We start from the raw sequence: 5,969 nt of genomic DNA, 5'->3' as shown, positions 1-5,969 counted from the left end.
AAGCTTCATCTTTGATGTCTAAGGAATGGCTGATTTTTAGCTTTCCTGTTTCCAAGTGTAGAGCCAGGCAAGTCCAGGGCATTTAATCAAATAATATTAATTGAGGGCAAAACTGGTCACCTTATTTTGATCCCCTCTTACACTGGCTAACTCTGTAGGTTTCAGCTTAGATGCCTTTATGTCACTTCACTTCAGGTATATATTTCTGACATCCAAGGCAGGTTAAGTGCTTATTCCAGGTGTCTCTATTGCACAAGAATGTACTATAATTAGCATGTAAATATCAAAGTTATATCCTCAGTGTTCGAAACCTAGTATACAGTAAAATTAGCAAAGATGTTGCCTCTTGTTGGGAGAAGTAATTTTCTGCATGGAGTCTAAATTTAAAACAGATCAACAAATTCTTGCCTTCCAGTATAAATATTTAAATATCTCTTTGTAATCAGCAAACCAAGTTGTCACTATATAATCACTCCATGGACGGTATAGTATTCATTACATTAGGATAATATATATTAAATTATATATATATATATATTTGCATTTTAATTCATAGGGTCTATTTGAGAAGGTCTAACATAGCCATTCTTTTACATATTTGCCCAGAAGTATTCAACTGGGAGGGTTCTGGGGAGCACATAGAGGAGACAAGCCATTGCAATTTGCCAACACTAGTTTTTTGTCTCCTTGTGTAACCCAAAAAATTAAAACAGTAAAAAATTACCCTTTGAAAATATCAGTGAAAATTGGAGCTGTGAGACCTATTCCAAAATGATTAATTTATATTCATATATTATATGTGCATGATTTTTGTTTCATGAGCCTTTTACTTATTTTACAAGTTTTCCCTAATAAAGGTATGTATTAGTTTTTCATCAGAAAAAATTTTTTTTTATATTTCTAAAAGAACTCTGAGGATGCAGATATTTATATCCATCTGTTATTATTGTAAAACAACTTTTTCTCTTATAGGCAACATAAATGAAAAAGTATTATTAGGATTCTAGTCATAAACTCTGGCACTGGAGAACTGATTCATGTAATTTATCTGAAATTACCTTAAGAGCATTTTAGTGTTTATGGATTTTGGAATAATGCAGAAGTAAGATTTACAAGAGATTGGGTAATTGTATTCTTAGGTACTTATTTAAAAAGGTGTTATCATAAACATTTCAGTATATTTGTGGTCTTTCTGGACTTATTGCTTGAGTAGTTAGGTGCAACGGAAAGAGTACTGGGTTTTGTAACAGCTTGTTACAAGCCCTTGGTGGGAAAACTTTATTGCTTGCATAGTCTCCACAGCCTTCACTGGCATTGTATCCTCAGTGACTCGCTCTGTGCTTTTTACAGGGCATGGCCCACGATGGGGGCTCAATGAACTGGCATTTGATTGAAAAATAAATGGTCAGGAAAGAAGTAGGGGTAGTTGATGTAGCCTATACTTTAAGAAGATAAATAGCTGAGAGAAAAAAATAAATGAGATGTCATTTACAATAGGACACAGGGGCAAAATAAACATTTAAAAAGGCTATTGTCTCATCTATTATAAAAGCAAAATAAGTTTGTTGCATAAAATTAAGAAAATTCAGAGATATTCAAAGAAAATTGAAATTACCCCTAATCTAATCTCACAAGCCAGAAATAACACTTGAATCTTTTCCAATGCCTACGCCCACACATGCATACAGGCACATGCGCATGCACACACATGCACACTTAGATGATTCTTAAAACAAATTTGACATCTTTACCCATGACTAAAGAATTTCCCATAACATTTGCTATTTTTCTAAAACATATTATTATACATATGTGCTCTAATTTATTTAACTAACCTATACTCTTGGCCATTTGGGTATTTTTCAATGCTTGCTACTGTTTTTCCACAATGGCTATCTGCTATGGGTTGAATGTGCCCCCCACAAGTTCATGTGTTGGAAACTTGATCCCTGTTGTAACAGTGCTAAGAGTGTGGGTAATCTGATTATGGCATTTGAAGGGTGGGACCTTTCAGAGGTGATTGGATCATGAAGACTCTGTCCCCATGAATTTATGTCTTCATTAAACCATTTATAGATTAATGGGTTAAAAGTTTAGTGGGTTGTCATGGATGTGGAGTGGCAGCTTTATGAGGAGAGCACATGAAGACACTCCGGCCATTCCGTGTGATACCCTGCATTGCCACAGTGTTCTGTATAGAGTTCCCTCCAAAAAGAAGGCCCTCACCAGGTATGCCCCCTGGACCTTGGACTTCCGAGGCTCAATAAACCTTTTTTTTTTTTTTTTTTTTTTTTTTATAAATTACCCAGTTTCAGGTATGCTGTTACAAGTGACAGAAAACTAATACACTCTCTTTGAGCAAAAATCTTTGGACATGTGACTACTATTTCTTTAGGATAGATTTAAGTGAAAGACATTTTGTTGATTAAATACAGATACCATGAGCTGAATGTTTGTGTCTCTCCAAAATTCATATGTTGACATCCTAAACCCCAAGGTGATAGCATTAGGGGGTGCAGCCTTTAGGAGATATTTAGGAGGGTATTAAAGGATGATTAAATCATGAATGGAACTAGTGCCCTTATAAAAGAGGCCTAAAGGAGCTCGTTTGCCACTTTCCATCATGTGAAGACTTAGTAAGAAGGTATTTGTGCACCAGAAACAGACCCTCACCAGAAACCAAATCTGCTGGCACCTTGATCTTGAACTTCTCAGCCTCCAGAACTGTGAAGAGTAAATTTCTATTGTTTTTAAGCCACTCAGTCTATGACGTTCTGTTATAGCTGCATGTATGAACCAAGACAATAGCCAAAACTACTTTTGAAGTTGATGGAAATGAATCCAAGTGAACAGAAATTTAGAGGCTATGGTTAAAAAAAAAGGAGAGAAAATAGCAGAGCAGGGTCTGGAAAAAGGTCCAGAGGAACTGGGAAAATCCCAGATGAGAAATTAGTCTTAAAAGGGACTGTGACCTACCTGTAAGATAGAAAGGAAGAATGAAAGATGGTAGAAAATATAGATGTGAGGTGTTGGAAGACAGAAAACCAGAGGGAGTCCTCCTCTGATAACTCCTTTCCTGAGTGACACAGTAAATAGGTTCCTCTGAAGAGAATGGGAGGTTAGGAATGCAGGTGAGGATGTGAGGAGGTAAAAATTTAGAATAGCCATTTTTGGAAGGGAAAAGGGAGCAAAGTAATATTAATTCTAACATTTGCACTGGTCACATGCTAAGAATCAGACTTAAGATATTAGGTGCATTATTTCATTTAATATCATCACCGATCCTGAAAAATAGGTCTACAGAAGAGGAAAGGAAGCGCATAGGGCTTAAATAACTATTAAGGACACATGGTTACCACACCTGGAAGTAAACTTAGGTATATAAATCTGCTCCCCTCACATGAATTCCAGGAGCAATAAGGGAACTGACATTAGATGCCACCAAGTGACACCTGGAAGCACCATTCTCAAATGTGAAAAAAAAAAATGCTGTAGACAGGAAGTAACACAGCAACAATAAAATCTTCATTCCAATCAATATTTATGTCTTCCAACTTGAGAAATGGGTGAAAGAACTTGTACTGACTTGCAAGCATATTTGCTACTGTATAATTGCCCATATAACCAGAATTAAGCCTTGAAACTGCCTCATGCCCTTTGGAGCCCCCAGACTAACCACTTTCATTAAGAGGTAGAATCTTATTTCTAAGGCAGATAATTAAAATATGTTGTAATGAAGATGGAAATGATAGTGTCTTATGCTAAGTAAGTCCACAGAGATTTGTAGCTGAAGTAGGTTGAGGCCTTAGTAGTGAAAAGATGTTTTTGATAAGCCTGCCTGGGGCATGCTAATAGACAGGTCCTGCTCAAGCCAAAGTTAACAGTTGAATGCTAAATTTAATTTGGAAAATTATAATAACCAGTGAAATGTGGGGGAGAAATTATGGGAAACTTCGTTTAAAATTTGCTATTTGGATGTGCTAAAATTTTAATGCAGGAAGTAGTTTTTAAGTATTCACTCATACCTTTAACTGCCTTGTTTTAACCCTGTTAAGTACAAGGTGCATGTGAGGTAGAGAATCAGGGAGACGAGAGATAAAGATAAATAAACATAACCTACGTTGCCCTTGGGAATCTCATAATCCTCTGTTACCCTTAATGCGTGGTCCGATAAGACACCTGGAGCACAGTTTGTACTTAAAGGATTCCTACAGAATTGGAACTCCAAAAAAACACAGTCAGGAGTTTTACATTTTTAAATTTAGAATTCTAAAGTGCAAATCTCTTCCACTAGATTGTATTCTTCATGAGGTCAGGGGCCTCTTTTTTGGGGGGGGGTTATCTAACTTTATTTGACAATCAGCAGTTAGTTCTCATCCACATTGACTGTGCATATTTTTGAAGGTAGTAACAGGTACATACGTAACCAAAGTGTAGAGCTTGTTTGGTGAATCTTCATCTTCGTTACATTTTCTGGACAACCACACATGGACACGGTATGGGGCCGTTCCTTATTCCTTTGGCCCAGACAGCTTTGTTGAGCCTGGTATCAATGCACACATCTGGAGTCCCCATCTCCTTCATGGCAAATTTCCAGATCTCTCTGAGTGCCTGAGGAGCACGCTTCTTGAAACCCACTGCATGGATACGCTTGTGAATGTTGATGGTGTATTCTTGGGTCACCACCTCGTTGATGGCAGCCACCCTTCTTTCTTCTTCTTGCCACCCTTCTTTGCAGGAGCCATCCTGTTGGGCCCAAGTTAGAAAGGAGGCTTTTTTTGTAACTCTTTACTGAAATCTCACACAATATAGTAGGCACACAGTAACTCTTGATTGAATAAGCCAGTTGCACTCGTCATCCTGGTCCAGGGATCTAGAATTACCACAAAAGAAGTAATTTTTTTCTTTGTTATTTAGAAATTATCCCCCAAAATGAAAATGAAAATAGTAGGTATTATCTGAGGAGTATCTACTCACTGAATGCATGTTTATCAGCAAGAGCACTAAGTGAATATATGAGATAGCTAGATCCTGAGGGAAATAGAGAAGTGCTGTATTTGTTCTGATGTCCTAGGAGGGAGCTTAAGTTTTGGAAAGTGCCTCTAACTGCTAGAACTAGAAAAGCCCATATCATTGTCAGAACCCAAAGATTTTTTTTTTTCACCTATAGCCACACCCACTCTTTTCAAATGAGGTCAACACACAACTCCAATTTACTTTATTTATTAAGTGTAAATAATCTTGGAACCCCCACTGAGGCTGCTTTTGGTCCTCTCTTCCCTGGTCCATTGAGTGAGGCATGTCAGGGATTTGTCAAATCCACCTGGGAGACAGGAGTCTAGTCCATTTTCCTCACTTATCAGAAGAGAAAACCAAAGCCGTTTGAGATAGATTACAATTGTAGAGTAGTGCCCTTTTTGGGATAAGAATTCAGACTATAGTTTTAGTTTTCAATCCCAACTCAAATCCACATGAAAGAAGCACAGGTGATCTGAATGCCAGTCCCAGCTTTGCTTTGTATAATTGGGTGATTTGGGGCCAGTATAAAAGAGATTACACCAGACAAGTTAAAGGAAGGCTTTATTCAAGACTGTTTCAATAGAGATCAAGACTATTACAATAGGGGAGAGAGACTAAGCTCAACTCTTCTGGAAGAAAAAAAAAAACATGGGAAGAGTTTTAAAGTCTAGGGTTAGCTAATGGAAAAGTACTGGAAGAGAGTAGGGGGGTAGTTGGTCAATGTGATTAGGCCATCTGTGTTTGCTAATTGTTGATTTTCCAAGTTGGCCTCCTACCCTCCCATAGAAATAGGGAGATAGTTTACTAATCTTCTACTACTACATTTGAAAGATTGAGTCCCAAGACCATGAGAAAGACATTTCTGGGTTGTAGAATATTCACATCTCAAAGGGTCAGAGAAAGAATTTAGAAGTGCAACTTTTCTAAAGTGAATACTCTAATAAAAGGGA

General features: G+C 37.4%; 1 pseudogene; it reads right to left on the bottom strand.

Moving 5' to 3' along the window:
* Positions 1 to 4,373: 4,373 nt before the first annotated feature.
* On the bottom strand, positions 4,374 to 4,763 carry LOC134385677 (large ribosomal subunit protein eL31-like; annotated as a pseudogene).
* Between the last annotated feature and the right edge of the window lie 1,206 nt (positions 4,764 to 5,969).

This window comes from Cynocephalus volans, chromosome 9 (genome assembly GCF_027409185.1).
Source record: "Cynocephalus volans isolate mCynVol1 chromosome 9, mCynVol1.pri, whole genome shotgun sequence".
Taxonomy (NCBI): domain Eukaryota; kingdom Metazoa; phylum Chordata; class Mammalia; order Dermoptera; family Cynocephalidae; genus Cynocephalus; species Cynocephalus volans.
Note: the sequence above shows the minus strand (reverse complement) of the source record. Positions and strands in the feature narration are given on the sequence as shown.